The sequence below is a fragment of the Sinohyriopsis cumingii genome, chromosome 14, assembly GCF_028554795.1.
Source record: "Sinohyriopsis cumingii isolate HCF-2022 chromosome 14, ASM2855479v2, whole genome shotgun sequence".
Taxonomy (NCBI): Eukaryota; Metazoa; Mollusca; class Bivalvia; order Unionida; family Unionidae; genus Sinohyriopsis; species Sinohyriopsis cumingii.
Genome location: NC_142974.1, coordinates 18,195,155 through 18,217,402, shown reverse-complemented (window position 1 = coordinate 18,217,402; position 22,248 = coordinate 18,195,155). Strand labels below are relative to the sequence as shown.

The 22,248-nt window shown below is 36.0% G+C and overlaps 1 long non-coding RNA gene across 1 annotated transcript; it reads right to left on the bottom strand.

Moving 5' to 3' along the window:
• Window positions 1-284: 284 nt before the first annotated feature.
• LOC149783351 (uncharacterized) lies at window positions 285-11,696 on the bottom strand. Its single transcript, XR_016413587.1, has 2 exons — window positions 9,741-11,696; window positions 285-4,671 (listed from the first exon to the last, which is right to left on the bottom strand). It is a non-coding gene; the product is annotated as an uncharacterized LOC149783351 (long non-coding RNA).
• Window positions 11,697-22,248: the final 10,552 nt, after the last annotated feature.

Here is a 22,248-nt window from a genome sequence, read left to right as displayed (position 1 = left end):
TTTTATGACGCAGATTTGGTGAGTGATGAGCCTGACAATGCAAACAAGGCAGATCTATGCTCGCAACCTCAGTACACGAGTACACAGAATGTTGATTTTACGAAGAGTTTTATAATTCGTAAACTCTAAGTTAATCCGTTTCTCAATTCCGAGAGAGAGAGAGAGAGAGAAGAAAGGAAGGAGGTTCAAGTCATTTGATGTAGTGTCACTCGATGATGAAGACGTGACTACATTCTTGGGGAATTGAAGGTACTCGGGATCGAGCTGCAAAAGACAGAGCCTGCTTGAGTTTCTGGCTAGCAAAACTTTATTGAAATACTCAACATGTAAACTTACATTTCAATATCAAACTACAACAAGCTCAATTTTCGAATATAAGAAATACATATAAAACTACGATATTCTTTCACTTACCAACATCATACTTGTATAATATCTGCCGTTTAGAATGTAATACAGATAATTAAATATCGAATAAATTCACGATAGCAAAGGAATCTAAAATTCAATATTTCAGACTAATACCGTAATTGAAATATATTTTACTGAATTTATTCTAGAAAGTCAGCATATTAAACTCTATTATTTAAAGAGTATTTTATTTCTAAATTAACTATTACTGAGTATGACGTTGGTAACGATCATTGCTTTTACTATAATCAATAATATAGTTATAAGTAAATATAAGTTATTCAAACAATTAAACTTTCCGTTACATTATATTAAGGAATAGCAAGAAAATATTTAAATAATCTAATGTTTAAACATACTGATGTTAGGTTAACATCTTAACACTAAAATTTCTTATAACACTAAAAATTCTTATGACACTAAAAATTCTTATAACACTAAAAAGTCTTATACTATGAAAACTGTACATAGACGGTTATCTTACCTGCAAAAGACAGAGCCTGCTTGAGTTTCTGGCTAGCAAAACTGGTGTCGACCTGCGGCTGGGCTTAATATACCCGCTTTCTTAAGACAACGCCAAATATGGCGTGTTCTTTAGCTCTTGCGTTTGGCCAGAATCTCAAGGCGAGGCTTCATAGTCTCTTACAGATTATTGTCTAGGTCTATGTACATTATTACGTAAGTACTTCTGCAAGATCAGCACATTTGCCCTCCATAAGAATTTTTGGAATCTGTCTAGTTCGCTATTTTTATAACCTGATGAATGTACTCTCTTTCTGCTGAGTCTGAGATACAAGTAATGTTTTGTATAAGACGGTTCGTACTTGATCATAATAGCGCAATCATTGTTGAATAGTAGGATACGAATAATTGGATTAAATCTCAATATATTTTAGTAGAAGATTACTTTCAGTATGATTTATCAATTTACTTCTAATACAATTTAATCAAAACTTACTCTTAACACAATTTAGAGGAATTTCCAATCTTGTTACTTGTACTGAAAAATTATGTCCTAATAATACCCTCCGGTTCACTTGAGCCGAGTCCTCGAGGCTCGAAAGAAAAAAAATTACATTCATAAATAGAAGGTAAAAGGTGACAGATCAAGACATTCAATAATAAATTGTTGTGAAATATATATTGTAAATTCAAAAATACATGAGAAAAACACTGCAAACACAGAATAAAATACAAAATATACAATGAGAAAAACAATGCAACTATTCATAAAATATCAAAAGGTACAATGAGAGAAGAACAAAAAACACTGCAAAATATTCAGTAAAATACAAAATTGCAATGAGAAAACAAATCACTGCAAGGTACTCAGTAAAATTGAAAAATACAATAAGAAAAATCACTGCAGAATAGTCGGTAAGGTACATCAAATGCAATGAGAAAGGTCACTGCAACATACTCAGCATAGTTTGAAGAAATACAATAAGAAAAATCACTGTAAAAATCACTGTACAATATTCATTAAAACTGAAAATACACTGAAACAAATCACTGCAAAATACTTAGTAAAATACAAAAATTACCATGAGAAAATCATTGCAACGTACTTAGTAAAATACAAAGATACAGTGAGTAATTTAAAATACTCACTAAAAAAGCATCAAATAACAAAAATGCAATAAGGAGTATTTTGTTTTTCTTTCTTCAAAATATTTAATAAGATTCTCCATATAATGGATGGAACATTTGACAATATCTGTTAGAAATCACCTTTTATTTTCTTATGTTTTTTTTTTTTTTTTTTTTTTTTTTTGTAACCCATCAAGAAAAAACGGTCATATTTTCCTGTCAGGAAGTAAGACTTGGGCACATATATGTGTATTTACGGTAAAATAGTGTAAGGTGGTAAGAGAGGGTGTGATTGAGGAGAACATTCCGAAATACTTCCGTCCGAGCGTTGTGGAAACGCAATGTCATGGTGTGTCCAAATAACGTGAGCACAGAAGGGTTGGCTAAATATTGAACGAAGTTTGTATGCGGATACGATGTCGATGCTGAACGAGGTTGGCATGGTTAGTTCAGCGTTACTGTTCACTTTGGTGAGCTTAAAACCTGTCCATGTGACATGCAATCGAGGTCGAAGGTAACCTGTGACATGAAGGTTATCAATCATCGATGGTCCAGTAATGTTCCAATATGAGGGACATAGGCTAAGCTGAAGAATATCTACCATCACACATTGAACTCCCGTAGTTATTTCAAGACGAAGTTTAGTTCGTGCATTGGACTGTGAAATCCATTTGTAAACTTGGACAAGGGCAATTACAAACGTCATGATGGAAACTGAAAAGATCCAATGATCCCATGTGAGGACATCAGAAACAGTAGTAAACCAATCAGGGGAAGAAGTCGTAGGTGCAATGGTATATTGGAAGTGGACTGTAGATTGTGCTTTTGTCGTATGTGCAAGTAACAGTGCAGTTGACAATGCTCTAAAACGCCATATAAGCCAAACAATCACCAAGGTGTTAAGAATCGACAATGAAAAACTAATTATAGTCATAATGTGAAGAGAATCAAACCACGAATCATTGTCAATTGAAATTTCTCCACTTAACATTGTTTCTGCCAAGGACGAAAAGATCTTTTGATCTGTTTTAGCGCGTGCGGCTACCTTCTTAAGATTTAAATCAATTTCCTTATCTGTAGCGAAAAATTGTGACATTTGGTGTTCGTACAATTTGAATTCAGGCAAGGAAATAGTCAAAGGATTGTCAAAAGATGTGTTACCTAAGATGGCTGCTAAGTGTGTAGAATTGAAGAATTGTTGTAAAAGTGCTAAATTAATTGGGTGAAGTTGAGTAACTTCTGTCGAATTGTCAGTACAAGTAGTGATATGTCCGTCGTAAGTCATCGACGTGGTAACAACTGCGCAATGACATGGGATGTTCATAATACAAAAACTACAACCCTTAATAACTCGACGTTGATTTTGACATTCTAATATTATTTCGTCTATGAGGTAGACTAATATTTGGTTTGAAGAAATATCAAGAATATGTGGTACAACACGGTTTGTCATAAAACGGAAGTTACAAGTCTGATGGATATTAGCCTTATCATCCAAAAATAGACTATTGACACATTCAGGCTGAGACAATGGTTTAAGTGTAGGACGGATATTGCAGTGTAAAATGTCCTTACCGGTACATTGATTTAAGGAAGATAGCGCTAGTGTTGTGTAAAATTGATGGTCATCAGATACTAACATTATGTCAGGTAAATCAAGTAATTGTGTAACGTGTGTTGATGATGCGTTAATTGGGACCGGAAACGATTGAATTCGATACGTTTCGAATGGTCGCTGTCGGGACGAGATAGGAATCTGTAGCGCAATATATAGGTCGCGATCTTTACGCGTTGCTATAAATGACCCAAACTGATAATAGTAACGCGGATCTTTCGGCGTTATGGAATATCCTGGATAATCGGTAGATATAATGGTCTCGATTTGATTGATTGATTCTGCTAAAACATGAGGTGGAATCAGTACGGCGGGTAACTTGTCTGCTGCCAATTCTACTGTTGCTAACTGTAATTTCTCTAATTCGTGCCTAATTTGCTGAGATTCCAGCATTTGCGCGGCAATGACTTCTTCCGATTTCTGATATTGTTGACGTATATTTTCTTCATTCTCTACCATCGCTTCCTCTAATAATAAAAGCGTTTGCGAGTTGCGACCAATAGCCTTTAACATATTATTGAATCGATTATCGACTTGTGAAATATAGGAGGAAAAATCACCTCCATGTCGAGCAAGAGCACCGAGAATTTTATTATTCTGTCTTGTCAGCATATTTATGTGACTTGCTAATGTGGCAACGTCTCCCGTTGTAGCCAGACCGAATAGGTTTTTACCTATTTCACCAATAAAGGGCAAAATTGCTCTTTTTGACACGTTTGAAGACTGAAAAACACTTTCTGGTATTAACTCATTAATTAATGAGATTGTTGAGTTAAACTGTGCATTCATTGTAATACGTATTGCATTTAATTGCTGGAGAAGAGCATTTTTGAAGTTACATCGTACATTTTTAACACAATATTCTATAGGTTCGACTGAAATGTTTTCTGGAAGCTGTATTTGAAAGGTGTGGATCCACTTATCAGCTGAACAATATACTGGTGAGAGAGACTGGAAGATAACTCCATAGTTCAATCTTTGCTCATCCACTGCAGACCCTGGATTCAGAGTCAGAAGAAGCAGTCCTATAACCCAAATCCACATTCCACCCATACCTTTAAAGAAAAAGAAGAAGTTTGAGAGATTTGCCGGCGAGAGAAGAAAAAGAAATAGAAGGCATGAGAGACTGATGGAATGGTGAAAAGGACTAGAATTATCTCTCCCAGTTAAGAAGAAATTTCCTTCTGAATTTCGTATTGAATTCAATGACGAAATATTCGGCCAAGTCGTTTACGACGTGTATTTGATTGTGTGCGTGTTCTGTGAAATGCTTCTTTTAATGCCTGAGAAACATTCTCTGTTGGTTGCCATGATGGTGTGGACCCATCGGTCCACTTGACCAGATAATGTTTCTTTCCAGAAATCCATTTAGATTTCAAAAGTTTATCAACTGAGTACCATTCTGTACCATTGTCAGTTGGTGCTTGACTATTGCTCGTTTGATCATGTCGTGGCTGAATCGACTGAGGGGGTGCGTTAGCTGCTTGTGGGGTTAGCGGTCGATAATCCCTTGGGTCTTTATAATACTTAAGCCTGTTGGCGTGTACTAATGATTTCATTTCCTTATTGTCGGAACAACGGCGTAATCTGTAGGTGTTATTCGGACCTAATTGAGTGATGTAATATGGACCCTCCCATCGGGGATAAAGCTTTTTTGACAACCCTACAGGTATGTGTGCGATTTGTAGGTGTACATAATCTCCAACACGGAAGGGCGGTTCCTTTGCTTTCTGGTCAAACCTCTGTTTTGTTGTATCTTGCCTTTCGCGGGTGTTTGCTTTAGCTAATTCTTGAACTACTTTTAATCTTTGGATTAAGTGATCTATGTATTGTTGTGTTTGTTTCTGGACAGTCTCTTTAGGTGTAAGAGACACATCTAAAGGTAAAGTCATTTCCTTACCAAATACTATGTAATAAGGCGAATAACCAGTTGAGTTGACAGCTGGACTCATTCGGAATGCCATCATTATGCTGGGCAATAGCGACGGCCAATCATCTTGTTGTTTACTGCAGTACGCTCTAAGTGATTGACTAATGGTGCTGTTCGTTCGTTCGCACGCGGAATTAGTTTGAGGGTGATATGAACTGGTATGGTGACGTGTTACTTGAAATAGTTCACAGAGTGCTAATACAATTTGGGACATAAAGTTTCGTCCCCGATCACTGACAAGTGTTCGCGGTGCACCATAACGTGTGAATATTTCATTATACAAAACATTGGCGATGTCCGTTGCTGTTTGTGTACGTAAGGGAAAGGCTTCACACCAATGTGACAAACTATCTGTCACCAATAAGATATACTGGTAGCCTTCCTTACTTTTTGGCATGCACAAAATGTCCATGTGCCACCAAGAAAATACGTCTTCCGGAGGCAATGGGTGCAATGGAGCCTTTCGAGCATTTGTGTCCCGTTTAATGAGTTGACATTGAGAACATGATGTAATGTAATCATAAACATTTTGGTACATTTTAGGCCAAAAGTATTTTTGTTTGATAGCTTGATATGTTCTTTGGACACCTAAATGACAACCTCCTGCTTTTGAATCGTGATAAGACAGAAGAACATCTTGTCTCAAATTTGTTGGTAAAGCGACTTGTTTTATGAGTTGATCTGATGAAGTTTTGTGTTTTGCTCGAGGCTGGAAAAAATGATATAAGACACCATTTACGAGTTCATACTGACTTGCTTCATACGGAATAGCTTTTGCGCGACGAGTATTCTCTGGTAATATTCCTTGCTCTAAGTAAACATACATGTCCTTGAAATCAGGGCACTCGCGCTGAAATTGAGCAATATCTGGTAGTTCTGAAAGAGAATCACTGAGTGTAGTGTCATTTGTGTGTACTGCGGATAGAGTTGGAATATCTTCGTTTGTGTAGTAAAATGTAATTTCTGTTAATTCTTTTTGAATACTGTGAACAGCTGGCTCAGATTGAGTAGTCTGTGTGTCTATGTAATCTGGAGATTTCTCCGCTTCCCTGTAAGTGTTATCAGTTTGTTCGTAGTGTCGACGTGAGAGTGCGTCAGCATTTGTGTTTTTATGTCCTGGAGTGTACACGATGTCAAAGTCGTATTCTTGCAAGCGAAGTGACCAACGAATTAATCTACCTGAAGTGTGTTTAACTGTCTTAAGCCACACTAATGCTTTGTGATCTGTAATGACAGTGAATTTCTGATGGGATAGGTAAACATGATATGTTCTGATACCTTCCAAAACAGCTAAACATTCTTGTTCTGTAACTGACCATCGTTTTTCAGCGTCTGTTAAAGCTCTACCACCATAAGCTATAACATGTTCTTTGTCATCTGTCCCTATTTGAGACAAAATATACCCTAGAGCGGTGCCGCTAGCATCACATGTGAGCCTAAATGGTTTGTTAAAGTCAGGATAAGCCAAGATAGGCGCTGAAGTCAAAGCTGTCTTAAGAGTTTCAAATGCCTTTTGACACTTATCTGTCCAATGGAATGAACTGTCCTTTGTCAACAATTTATTTAATGGTGCTGCTATGGTAGAATAACCGTGAACAAATTTTCTGTAGTAGTTGCACAAACCTAGAAAACTCCTAACATCTTTCTGTGTTTTAGGAACAGGAAATTGTGTAACTGTATTTATTTTAGATTCATCTACCTTGATACCTTTTGTTGAGAATTTATGACCAAGATAAACAACTTCAGATGCTGCAAATACACATTTTGACGGTTTAAGTGTCAAGTTTGATTGTCGCAAACGTCCAAATATAAGCTCTAGATGTTTGAGGTGTTCTTCAAATGAATTTGAAAAAATAATGATGTCATCTATGTATGCAAGACATGTTGACCATGGTATCCCTCTAAGAACATGACTTAAAAGAACACAATAGGTGGCGGGGGCATTTCTGAGTCCATACGGCATTACATTCCATTCGTAAAGACCACGTGATGTTATAAAAGCACTCTTATGTTTTGATAATGGGTCCATAGAAATTTGCCAAAATGCTGAATTTAAATCTAAAGTACTGAAAAGACATGGCTGAGTTTGTCCTACTGCATCGATGACGTCTTCTAATCGAGGGAGGGGGAAGGTCATCGGTTGTGTCACCTGATTAAGTTTCCTATAATCAATAGCAAAACGATAGTCACCATTTTTCTTTTTGACCAATACAACTGGGGATGCATAACTAGATGAACTAGGTTCAATTAATTGATGTTCTAATAATTCTTCTACCTGTCTATCAATTTCCTTATTGATGTGCGGTGCCGCACGGTAAGGTTGACAACGAACTGGCATAGAGTCACCTGTTTCTATTCGGTGTGTGAACACATTAGTATTGCCTAACTCATCTAAGTTTACTGCGAAAACATCCCTATGTTGATTCAAAAATGAATGAAGTTCTTGTTTTTGATTTTCTGTCAAATCTGAAGAGTGTAAATCAAAATTGATTGGTTCTTGTGATTTGTTAGACTGCGTATTCATGATATTAGGTGTGTCATTCCTATCAGAAGTGTCCTCATTAAAGGTAAATATTGTTTGCGGGTGTAGTACATCGACGCATGCTAATACTGTATTGGCACGTACTTGCATTGGCATTGGAGTTGGGTTAATAATTTGTAAAAAGTTCTTTTTAGAAACTGTTAAAAGTGTTCTAGCTGGAATAATTGTAGAGTTTGACATACTGTAAGTCGGTTCTAGTAAAACAGGCGTTCCCTTGGGAATTTTACTGATACTTACTGCAATTGTACTAACTGAGTTAGGTTGGATCATTGTGTGTTTTGTGGCGCGTGCCAAACCAGCCTGGTTATGAATCAAATTTACGGTTACCGTATCGTCTAACAAAGAGAGCGTTTGTGTATCTAGATTCACGACTGCTTTGTGTTTAGTCAAAAAGTCAATACCTAAAATAATCGAATGATTTAAATTAGGTACAACATAGAATGAGTGAGAGAAGCGTATGCCTCCTATTTTCAAATTGAGTTGAACCATACCAGAAACACTATGACGTTCACCACCTGCTCCTACAATTTTAGAAATATTAGTTGGTTTGTAGTGACTTGAATTCAAACCTACGCGGTAAAGAAATTTTTCATTAATTGCTGATATATTTGCGCCTGAATCAACAAGTGCATTAGTTATCTTGTCTCTGACATAGGTAGGAATGAGGTTTTTATGAATTGGCACTACCAAACTAACTTGGGGCTGTCGAGTTCGCTTGTGGCAAGATTGTGTCCCTTTATTTGGCGCGAATTCATATTGTTGTTGTGATGAGAAGCATACTCGTGCAAAATGACCTGTTTTATGACAAGAGTGACATTGTTTATTTCGTGCACGACATACGCGACGTGATTTACAGAGTCTACCACATCCAAGACAGTATTTTTGTGTACGACTATGTGGTTGTGACTGGTAGCGCGCACCATGAGGTAACTGATATGTGTAGTTATCGCGAGAATAGTGTACTGAGCTGCAGGAAAATTTTGGAATTGTGGCTGGCTGGTAAGACAAGTTATGACGTTGAGACCGAAATGGTTCCTTATTGACATGTACAAAAGATTGAGAGAATGAATTGTTTTCTATATTCTGTTCTGTGTTGACTGCTTTAATTTCATCTTTAAGTTGTTTAAGTTCCTCTAAAATTCCGTTAAGTGTAGGCCAATCATAGTTATCAGTGGTGGCAATAGATTTCTCTGCTAAATTTGCGGCTTGACGTAAATCATCCATATTTTTGGGGTTTTTATTCAGTACAATTTGTCTAATGGCTGGTTTTAAACCTTGAACTGCGACTGATAACAATATTTGATCTGGGATAGTTTGGTTATTTGCAATTTGTAAAAGACGACTTAAATAGTCCATAACCGTTTCAGAAGATTCTTGGCGAGTTTGTAAAATTGATAAATCTAAAATGATATCGTCAGTGTGAAATCTAGCTTTAAATGCAGTGACTAGGTCGTGCCAATTGGTTTTGTCATTTTCTGGTAAGGTATCATACCAAATTTTAGCATGCCCCTGAAGGTGAAAAGGAAAAGCATTTAGAACTTTATCTTCTGATAGTTCATAAAACTTAGCCCATCGTATAAAATGATTTAACCATTTAACAGGATTCTGGGATTGGTCACCTTTAAAAATATCTAATGTGATAACAGACATACCTGTATGTGAGAATCTGATGTTTCCAAAGACAAATTGCACTCCAAGAAAAACTGTCTATAGTATTATGAGTCACATTAACTGAATTAAAAGTCAGAATGTTCTAGGCACTGACAGTATATGTTATGTCCCATTTAGTTTCCCAAGTAAGAGTTCTGTTAGGATTCTTTAGAACTGGCGGAGGTCACTGAGGGCTGCTCCTGCTGAACTTGTGGTATGTGGGGCTTTATTCAGTAGTCGTCTGCTTAATGTACTGGCTTTAGTTTTCAATCGTCGTCTGCGTAGTATCAAGGGAACCATAGTCGAATGGAGTGTGAATCACTGGAACTGACAGGGTGTTGGTAATGGCGTATACCTGTTACTGGGAAGTTGCGGTTAGTTGCTGGACATTCAAGCGGGAGCGAAGTAGAATGAACCACGGATCGGCCATGTGGATAGATTAGTGCTGTAGCTGTTCTATGCGAGGCGGCTGCATACATAAGCGACATGAGGTCTGCTAGTCGTAAAGGTTTTGGTGCGAGTCTCTCTCGTAAATCATCATTATGCTTAGTGACACTTTATCCATGTTTTTTCCCTTCATTTTATTCTCCTCCAACTTTTACAAATGAATTTGTTCTTTCTCCACCAGCTTTTACGAAGAGTTTTATAATTCGTAAACTCTAAGTTAATCCGTTTCTCAATTCCGAGAGAGAGAGAGAGAGAGAAGAAAGGAAGGAGGTTCAAGTCATTTGATGTAGTGTCACTCGATGATGAAGACGTGACTACATTCTTGGGGAATTGAAGGTACTCGGGATCGAGCTGCAAAAGACAGAGCCTGCTTGAGTTTCTGGCTAGCAAAACTTTATTGAAATACTCAACATGTAAACTTACATTTCAATATCAAACTACAACAAGCTCAATTTTCGAATATAAGAAATACATATAAAACTACGATATTCTTTCACTTACCAACATCATACTTGTATAATATCTGCCGTTTAGAATGTAATACAGATAATTAAATATCGAATAAATTCACGATAGCAAAGGAATCTAAAATTCAATATTTCAGACTAATACCGTAATTGAAATATATTTTACTGAATTTATTCTAGAAAGTCAGCATATTAAACTCTATTATTTAAAGAGTATTTTATTTCTAAATTAACTATTACTGAGTATGACGTTGGTAACGATCATTGCTTTTACTATAATCAATAATATAGTTATAAGTAAATATAAGTTATTCAAACAATTAAACTTTCCGTTACATTATATTAAGGAATAGCAAGAAAATATTTAAATAATCTAATGTTTAAACATACTGATGTTAGGTTAACATCTTAACACTAAAATTTCTTATAACACTAAAAATTCTTATGACACTAAAAATTCTTATAACACTAAAAAGTCTTATACTATGAAAACTGTACATAGACGGTTATCTTACCTGCAAAAGACAGAGCCTGCTTGAGTTTCTGGCTAGCAAAACTGGTGTCGACCTGCGGCTGGGCTTAATATACCCGCTTTCTTAAGACAACGCCAAATATGGCGTGTTCTTTAGCTCTTGCGTTTGGCCAGAATCTCAAGGCGAGGCTTCATAGTCTCTTACAGATTATTGTCTAGGTCTATGTACATTATTACGTAAGTACTTCTGCAAGATCAGCACATTTGCCCTCCATAAGAATTTTTGGAATCTGTCTAGTTCGCTATTTTTATAACCTGATGAATGTACTCTCTTTCTGCTGAGTCTGAGATACAAGTAATGTTTTGTATAAGACGGTTCGTACTTGATCATAATAGCGCAATCATTGTTGAATAGTAGGATACGAATAATTGGATTAAATCTCAATATATTTTAGTAGAAGATTACTTTCAGTATGATTTATCAATTTACTTCTAATACAATTTAATCAAAACTTACTCTTAACACAATTTAGAGGAATTTCCAATCTTGTTACTTGTACTGAAAAATTATGTCCTAATATTGATAATACATGTTTTGACAGAGATGCCCAAGATTCGAGTCACCGTTGTAACAGCCCAACATATCAAGATGTCATATCTCAGGTTCCCAATCAGGACTATATTAGAAGACTTGATCAGGAACTAGATAATCTACCCAGAGACATGTATATTGAGAAATTGCTAGAGGTTTCACACGACAGTGAAGATATTGTAACCTGGTACAGGTCAGTTTTATTTAGTAGAGCACGAGGTTTTCCTGGCTGTCCATCTGGATATTTGGTTGTTAGAAAAAACAGAAATGGTGTAAGTAGTTTAATAAAATATGCAAGGGATTGTTATTCTTTAGCTATATTTATAAAAGGGGATCCTTGCGAGATCGATTCTATTTTTAGCAAGAAGAAATCAAACCCTAATGTACAAGCTGAACATTGTGAACATGACGATGAACATAGCTCAGGGCAAGCAGAACAAGTGATTAATTCAGCAAGACTCTCGCTAGCGGAAATCAAGAGTGATTGCGGTCATCTACAACAAACTGTTGTTTCGCTCAGAGAAGAAATTATATCTCTGAAGGCAACCCAAATCACATTGGTGAATATGAATGACCTTAATGCATTCCGTGCTGATGTAAACAATAAGGTACAGGCACAATCTCAAACAATAGAACTGCTCCGTAATGAGATTACGTCACTGAAAACTACTCAAAGCGTGTTGATGAAAGAAAATGAAACTCTCCACACCATCACCGAGCAACTTAGAGTTAAGCTGATGAAATCTTTGAGTAAACCCATGTCTTATGCGGATGTCGTTCGCACGAATAGTCCAGCTGTAAGTAACCTATCATGTAGTCCCAATGGATGTGGTGATAGCTCTCCATCAGTTGCTGCTCAGAACAAGATTCATGTGTCTAACTGTTCATCTTCCGTCTTGATCGACTCTAACAAAACTGGTTGCGATACACACTGCCGCCTATCAAGTGAATCTCAGAACAGAACTGCAGTGTCCAACTGTTTGTCTCCCGTGTTGGTTGAGGCTGACGACTCTACACCAGGTACAACGGCAGTGGAGTCACGAACCGGTGTAACGGCCCAAACAACTATGGAAAAGAGTGGGGTCAGTGCTCTGCAAACTCTGGTTTCAAAAAGTTCGGATATAATTTCACAGACTTTCGTTAGAAGACATATCGCCCCCTTCGATGGAAATATCCCACAGATTTATAAAGCCAGTGTTCATCCTGATGTGACAAATGTTGTACGCACACCCATTCAGAATCAAAATAAACTGTTAACTTCGACTTCGACCAGGATAGAGAACGCTAGGCATCCGATTACTAGCAACAGTAATGTGAAAGGTATAGACTTGAAAACCCCTCCTAGCAAGATACCTACCGTTATTGGGGGTCAGGTAGAAAGACCTAGATCATTTGGTAAATCAGGTTTAGAAATAGGTTCAGAGAGTATTGTTGGACATGAGGATGTTGATGACAAAAATGAGAATGTTGTATTTGAAGGTGTAGTTAGACGTAGAACAAGGCGCTTTTATGTGGGTGGCATTGGCGTCAAATCTACTGCTGAAGGCCTCGGTAAATTCTTGAAAGAATACGATATAGATCCGTTATCCATAAAGTTTATCCACAGTAGACGTAATTGTCTATCGGCCAAGCTGACTGTATATAATTCAGACTGCGACACTGTTGAAAATGATGTAACATGGCCAAAAGGTGTTTATGTAAGAAGGTGGTATGGGAATCAATCTTGGCGAGACAGGTTTAGCAATCGCGATCAGAAGGCAAATGAAGGTGCAGGATGCGATATTCTGTGACTAGGGTGACAGTTAATTGTTCATAAATTTGCCATTATGTTCTGTCGTAAGTTAATGTGTTTTGTCATCTTTGTCATTTTAGTCCTGCTTTCACGATGCATAAGTATTAATATGCCTATATTGCAAGTTAATATGAATCTTAATATACTGACCTGGAATGTTAGAGGAATTATGTCCTCTGCTCTTAGCTTTAGTGCAATGCTGGATAAATATAATGTTGACGTAGCTTGCGTAACTGAACATAAACTATTACAGCACATACTTCCATTTTGCGATACTATTCGTTCTGATTATAAATGCACTGCTAAGGCAGAGGATATTTCCTCTAATTGTATGTTAATAAAATGTGGTAAAGGAGGAGTTGCAATCTTCTGCAAAACTTCTCTCATGAGATATGCTAACTTTATAGATGAAGTTAATAGTGACAGAGTTGTTGGCATAGAATTCAAATTTCCCGATATGCAAAATGTATATATTTTTTGTGTATATATGCCGACCCTATTATATGGCATAGATTGTTACAAAGCGCAAATTGAGTTGATTCAAAATCTCTATGATCAGTACTCACAGCTGGGGGACGTGTATTTTACTGGTGATTTCAATGCAGTAGCTGAACCAGCCACTTTCAGAGATTACAAAGATAGAGTATTTCATGAGTTCTTGCGATATAATAATCTAGTGAGTGCTGGACATTTAATAATATGCACTGGTTCCCGCTATACGTTCACCCCAGCAAGAACGATGATTGATCATTTTGTACTGTCGGATCAATGCATAGGTAGATTACGAAGTGTGCACATTGTTTCAGATCACGAAGAGCACGCGATATCTGACCACCTCCCTATCCTTACTTCCCTTCGTACAGTGACCTGTGGGAGAGACTTCAGACAGTCTATGAAGAGAAACAACATAGCCTGGAATAAATTAAACGCTGATATCTTGAAAAACTATCAATCTGAGCTGGACCTTCGCCTGAAAACTTTAGATATAGATACTATTTCGGACAATGTTGATAGCTTTTACCAGCACATTGTTAATGCAATACAGCAGTCAAGCGACATCGCGCTTCCAAAGTCTAAATTCAATTATCATGCCAAACCATATTGGTCAAATGAACTCAAAGAAGCACATAAACTTCAAAGACAAGCTAGGTATACTTGGATAAATGAGGGAAGACCGAGGGGTAGTCAATTTAATTCTTACAGAGAATATAAAGATAAGAAGAGAGACTTTAGAAACGTTCAAAAACTGGCTGTGGAAAAATATATGGGGGAGGTGTATGAAGAAATTGAAAAAGCACATGAATGCGATGTAAGACACTTTTGGAAAATGATCAACATTAAGAGAGGGAACAATACAAATTTTTGTCAGGAACTATCAACTGATGGAGTTTGTGTCCGTGATGATGATTCCATCGCAAATGGCTTTGCTAGATACTATGAGGACATTCACACGCCGAATTTAAACCATAGTTTTGACGGAAACTTTTATGAATTTATAGAGAGAGAATTAAATCGGGGTCTACAGGACGAAGTAAGCCATATCGAGGCCTTACAGACCAGTATCAGTTTAAATGAAGTAAGAGAAATCATTAAAGGTCTAAAGAAATCAAAAGCATCGGGCCATGATCAAATTTGCAATGAACATTTGATCTATGGCAGCGACTACCTCATCGAGTGTATGACAATTTTATTTACTCGGATGATTGATCAATCTTACATACCTGTAGATTGCAAAAAAGGGTTAGTAATACCACTGTACAAAGGTAACAGAAAATCAAAGAACTCCCTCGAAAGTTACAGGCCTGTTACTTTACTGCCTGTTATCTACAAAACCTTTGAGAAAATTATTCATGAACGTTTGGTAACTTGGCTCAAAGATACTAATTCTAGTATACCCAGTTCACAACAACATGGTTACCAAAAAGGTTTAGGCTGCACAACAGCGAGTTTTGTGCTGTTGCAATCAGTACAATATAATGTAAACATGGGTTCACGGGTTTTTGCTGCTTTTCTTGATACAAAAAAGGCATTTGATACCGTGTGGCACGAAGGACTGCTTTTTAAATTATTCACGTTGGGAATTACGGGTAAATCCCTTTTGATATTTTTTAACATGTATACAAATTTACAGAGTAAAGTTCTTGTAAATGGGCAATTTTCAGATTGGTTCTCAATTGGCCAAGGAGTGAGACAAGGGGGTGTTTTGTCAACCTTGATGTACACAATATTTATAAATGACTTGCTGCTACAGTTAGAAAATAGTGGATTTGGAGCAAAGATTGGATCCTTAGCTGTGGGAAATCCAACCCGAGCTGATGATATTTCACTTTTGGCTATATATCCTAGCAATCTACAAAAGCTGTTAGATATAGCATACGACTACAGTAATAAGTGGCGATTCGAGCTTAGTGTTACAAAGTCATACATTATCATTTTCGGACCCCAATACAAGAATTTTATCAATATGAAATGGTATCTTGGCCCGTCATGTTTGCCGGTCACCGATTCGGCAACACACCTGGGTCACCGGATTAACTCAAAGCTGACGTCGCATGACGCAATACTCGATGCATGCAAGAAAGGGAAAAAATCTTTTCACGGTCTGTTTGGTATTGGCATTAAACCGAATGGTTTAAATCCTTTGGTTGCTGCAAATGTAATTAAAAAGGTAATTTTCCCTTCAATGTTTTATGGAAGTGAATTATGGTGTAACATTTCAAAAAGTGACCTCGCTTTATTGGATAAAACTCTGAGGTATTTTGCCAAACATTTACAAGGTTTTCCAATACATACAAGATCAGACATTGCCCTGGGAATGCTAGGATGGACATCAGCGCAGTCCGAAATTGATAGAAGAAAATTGATGTTTTTACACTGATTGTGTTTGATGCCTAACAATGTACATACTAAACGTGTGTTTAACGTTGCGTTATTTCACTTCATTCTGAGCGGATGCATGTCAAGCTGCGGGTTAATTTCAAATTTATATTATACCTCAAAGAAGTTTGACTTGCTCGGGTATCTAACTGATTATTTACATCATTCTGAAATTCCAGATAAACATAATTGGAAAGAAATTGTAAGGTCAAAAATTGTTGGTCTTGAAAATAGCCTCTGGAGAGTTCGTATGTCTAATCAAGCAGATTTTGATAGATTCTCTTCGATACACGAATACTTACGACCTGCCTCAGTGTGGCAGTCGGCTAAAACTAGACAACACACTAAGGTATTTACATATGTAGCTAAACTATGGGCTGCTGTTCCACAAACACAGCTTGATATGTGTATTAGATGTGGAATGTTTATACAGACTTGATACTTCATTGTTGTGTTAGTTGTCCTTATATGTCGAACTTTCGAAATTCTTTCTGGGATTTCCTTACTGATAAATTTCCCCTGAGCCTGCACATTACGTTATTTAATGCAGAAGATGAGCTGCAACTACAATATCTTTTAGGTAAAAGGTTACCATCAGGAGTAATCAATCGACAAAGAAAACTCCAAGCTATTCGTCCTGTATGCAGCATACTTTGTCATGCAGTGTGCAGCTATCTTCTGTAAATAAGGTACTGAAACTTGCAACTTATGAGTTGACGAACACTTTGTTGATTGATATTGTGTAAGAATTTGTATTCCAATATAGAACATTTTTTTTTTTTTTTTTTTTTTTTTTTTATATTTATTGATTGTATTCAGATGATTTATTCTTATATCATGTAATCTTCCATGGAAGGAAATAAAGATGATGATGATGATGATGAATTTTTCATTTTTTACTGACAAATCAAAGTGCCCGCAATTGCAGGCCTAGTGGTTGGCCTTAATAACAGATTATTCCTCTGCAGGTGTTATCGTACAGTATAGAAAGTAGACACATTTTACCAAAAGGGATAATATTAGGGCTCAAAATTTGCACAATACAGAATGGCATCACCACAAAAATGAAAAATGTACTAATAAATGAAAACATGAATACCTTGTTTTCCAACGAATACAAAATTAGTTCAAGAAAATTTCCATATTCCGATACACAATTTCCATATTCCGATAGACTAACCAATAAAAATAGCAATACATAACTTCCGGGTTGACCTCGGATCAGTTTATTACACTATTGCACACTGAGACCGATAACTAGTCACAAGCAATCCACAGACTAATCGGGATCTGACGAAGGATTGCTTATTTATTTTATATTTATTTTCAGAAATGTTTTAAATTGCAAGTACAAACGTAGAATTTTAGGGGATTTAATGGAAAGCAGGGGTTTATTAGAACACTATCTCCACAAGAGTAACAAACAATGTAACACCATAAATTCGGATGATGGTCAAACTAAATACGTGTTCCAATTTTGTAAGACGATCAATGCGACATAATATACATAATTTACAAGAATCACAGATAACCTATTTGAATGAATATATTTAAAGGACATTGTACCATATTCTAAGATGATAGTCATGCGAAAAGTCAAGAAATTTAATTCTGTAAGACTTCTGATTGACTTAACGACTGGACTTTTATAAAAAAAAAACACTCGCTAATAATTTGGTGCTTGTTTGTTAATTATTTTTAGAGACAAAAGAGGGTGCTAGCATTTTTAATAGAGGTGAAATTTGAACTGCAGTAGATACTCTCTTTTGAATAATTCAAAATATTTGTATCTGAAAAAAGCGAATATTTGACAACGGAATGCACATAATATTACGCATCGATATACAATAACTGTTTTCAGGAAATCATACCTGCATTGGGTAAGAACTTTGACCAACGTAAAACAAAGTCAACAGAGATGTTTAATACTTATCAAAACGATCCACAGAGATAACACAACAAAAGAAACACGACAGATACCATGATTGATTTGACAGATATCCCGTAAAACTAGAGGATATTGGGATATTGCATACGAATCTTCAATTTTTGAAAATATCATTGTGCCTGTGAAAGGCAAAACTGACACCCAAATTGATACCAGATTTGTTTAAAAAATTATAGATCGAAATGTGCGTCACAATGATCAGTCAATAGTAAATATAGACGTTTATGTCACAAAAAACGCATTCATGATTTGTCCGCTAATGACAGTCGCTAACTCATAAAAATATTGAATAACAATGGTCACAAAGAAGACGCAAGATCAAAATGAGCAACGACAGAAGATATATTTCTTGCAGTAAGGATTTGGCGGTTAATATATAGATGAAAGAAGGAGAAGAAATGACAGTTAAAAAAGCAAACTGGATGGTATATATCTTTAGATTAATTGGATAATCCATAGCAGAACTATCTGAAAAAGTATTAAAGAATAATAATTTACAGAAACACAAGCAGAATACAAAGCAAAATGTCTAAATGAATGTTATAATAAAAAAGTTTCATCCGCAAAGTAAGGTCTTACTCATCATCGTAATGATTCAAGCATATCCAATGATAATCACCTATACGTCAAGCATATCCAATGATAATCACCTATACGTCAAACATATCCAATGATAATCACTATACGTCAAGCATATCCAATGATAATCACCTATACGTCAAGCATATCCAGTGATAATCACCTATACGTCAAGCATATCCAATGATAATCACCTATACGTCAAGCATATCCAATGATACTCACCTATACGTCAAGCATATCCAATGATAATCACCTATACGTCAAAGAACTTAAAGAATGTTATTGTTCAAACACTGTAGAGCTCTTCACAATTAGTATAGAAAGAAAGATAGATTGAAAGTGAGTGTTATTTTACGAAGAGATTTGACATGCCTGTTTGAAAGATTACATTGTAGGTCCAGTTCATTATTAATCGAGGATCCCATTACAAATATAAATCATAAAACTTAACCTTTAACGCATTATGAGATTCTTTTGATGCGTAGAAGAAGAGTTGGAATTAATGTGATGCTACATGGGTAAACTAAACAAAATCATAAACACTAGTCGAATAAACATGGTCAGGTAGACATGGTAATGAGTACGAAAGGTCACTGATTATATACCTAGAAAAAGAAAGTTTCAAATTGTAGGCCATGGACATGACAGCATATTAGTAAAACATTAATTGGGTTAATGATACACAATAAAGGGACACAAAAGTGTTTACCTAATTGGATTGAGGACTGGTTTCATTTTCGTGTGTTAGGAAATTGCTTGACACGTTCATGGCTATATTAAGGAGTATCCAGTAGGTCCAGGGAAAACAATTCCAGATATAAATAATGTATGAGAGTTACGGTTCAAACATTGTTAATTAGCGACTAAAAATAAGATAGAAAAATAAATTAGATTATGCATGTATGAGATGTATCATTATCTGTGTATGAAGAAAAGTCGCTTTTGGTTGGCATCCGGATATCTAAGTACTCTATGGTGTAAAAGAAACCCTACGAGCACGAAAGTTTTGTTTTAGCTTCTAAACTATATTTTCTCTAATAATCTGATTAACTACATTTGCTCCATTCGAACATGTTGTGGTACCAATTTTTACCCTTGATAAGTGAATTGCCAATTACACGTAGAATCGCATTCTAAATGTTATGTCTTTATTTATCAAATTTTGATACAGTTGTTTGTCCTGTATCCATTAATAGCAAATCTTTAACACAGCAGATCATTGCAACAAACTGACCGTGAACCATTAAATATACTCTGACGTGATTCGATGTATAGGTCGCTTCCATGTGCCTTAGATGACTTTCTTCCGTCACGTCCATTTCGGAAATAAATTATAGCACTTGACAAATAACTAGATATTTTATTGACCTTTCCTGGCTAAAATACGTTAAACTAATTAAACTGATAAATGGATAATCTCAGTATAAACGATGTTTAATGCTCATTAACATTCTACTTATATTCATTTGAATAGAGAGACGCAAGTTTGTCCCTGACAAACTGACTGGATGTGAGGGACACATTATTCATAATTGTCTTCTGGTAGTTTTCGTGTAGCAGGGTTGTGCAAGAGATTTTGGTTTCTTAGCAGCAGTGATTGACAGCCTGCATTATGCCCTGAGTCAGGGGCATTAATGTATTTTGGTGGTCTAACCCAGCTTATCAGAGAGGGCACCTGCAACTGAAGTCCGTCATTAAATATATAGTTCATCAAGATGTTATTTACAGTTTTCTTCTTGATTTGAATCCATTTTATCTTTAACCGGCTTATTTTCTTCACTTGTTTTGTCAACTTTTACATTTCTTTTCTTGTTTATTTGCTTTTTATATCCATTAGGTACCTTAACAGCAATGGAACAACACACTATTGGTTAAAATGTATTGCAAGTGATAGAACACTTTTAAATACAGCCTAGAAAATGAACATGCCACAAATTTCTTTATGTATTTATCGTCATAAGTATCAGACAAGTAAGTGACATCATTTATATTTCATGTTCTCCTAGTAAGAGAGTTTAGATGCAGAACAATACAAGTCACAATTTTGCCCAACTCTCAACCTCTTTATGTCTAATATCATAGGAGGCAAGTTGTAAGGTGCTAAGTTGCGAAAACCTTTGGCTTTTTTCTTATCACTTTCACTTGCCAGTCCATTTTCTACTAAATAAGATCCTTCATTTTCATTCTACCCTTTGGTGATCATACGGAAAACACATGATACAATGTTCTTTCTTGGGATGAAAAATGGTAACTTGTTATTCTTGCAGACACTGTTATCGTACCCATTTTCTTGAGCCAGCTGTTTGCCAGTTTTCTACTTGGACTAAGAACATTCGTCTAAAATATAAATCAAGTGAAGGTGTGCCCTTACTGTATCTTTTCTTGCCCATCACTGTTTTAACACTGTTGATGTTGTCGTAAACAAAATGATTATCAGTTTTTGGTGACTTCCTGGGCAGAGTGTGCGAGTCCCTACCATCATTATCAGTGAAAAAGTCCCTACCATCATTATCAGTGAAAAAGTCATATACTTGTCCTACTTATTGTATATTGCACTGTCGTGTTTGCCAAAATCTATTTTCCTTTGGAAATAATTCTTGCAAATATATTTCGTGTTATCAACACTAAGTAGAATGACCGAGACTTATTTACCATTACTAAAGTAAAATGACCGAGACTCTTTTGCCAGTACTAAATAAAGTAAAGTGACCGAGACTCATTTGCCAGTACTAAAGTAAAATGACCGAGACTTATTTACCAGTACTAAAGTAAAATGACCGAGACTCATTTACCAGTACTAAAGTAAAATGGCCGAGACTTAAAATGACCGAGACTCATTTACCAGTACTAAAGTAAAATGACCGAGACTTAAAATGACCGAGACTCATTTACCAGTACTAAAGTAAAATGACCAAGACTCTTTACCAGTACTAAAGTAAAGTGAACGAGACTCATTTACCATACTAAAGTAAAATGATCGAGACTCATTTACCAGTACTAAAGTGAAATGACCAAGACTTATTTACCAGTACTAAAGTAAAATGACCGAGACTTATTTACCAGTATTAAAGTAAAATGACCCAGACTCATTTACCAGTATTAAAGTAAAATGACCGAGACTCTTTTACCAGTACTAAAGTAAAATGACCGAGACTCTTTTACTAGTACTAAAGTAAAATGACCGAGACTCATTTACCAGTACTAAAGTAAAATGACCGAGACTCTTTTACTAGTACTAAAGTAAAATGGGTGAGACTTATTTACCAGTACTAAAGTAAAATGACTGAGACTCATTTAGTCTTCACCAATAGTTAAATTCATTCAGACTCGGTC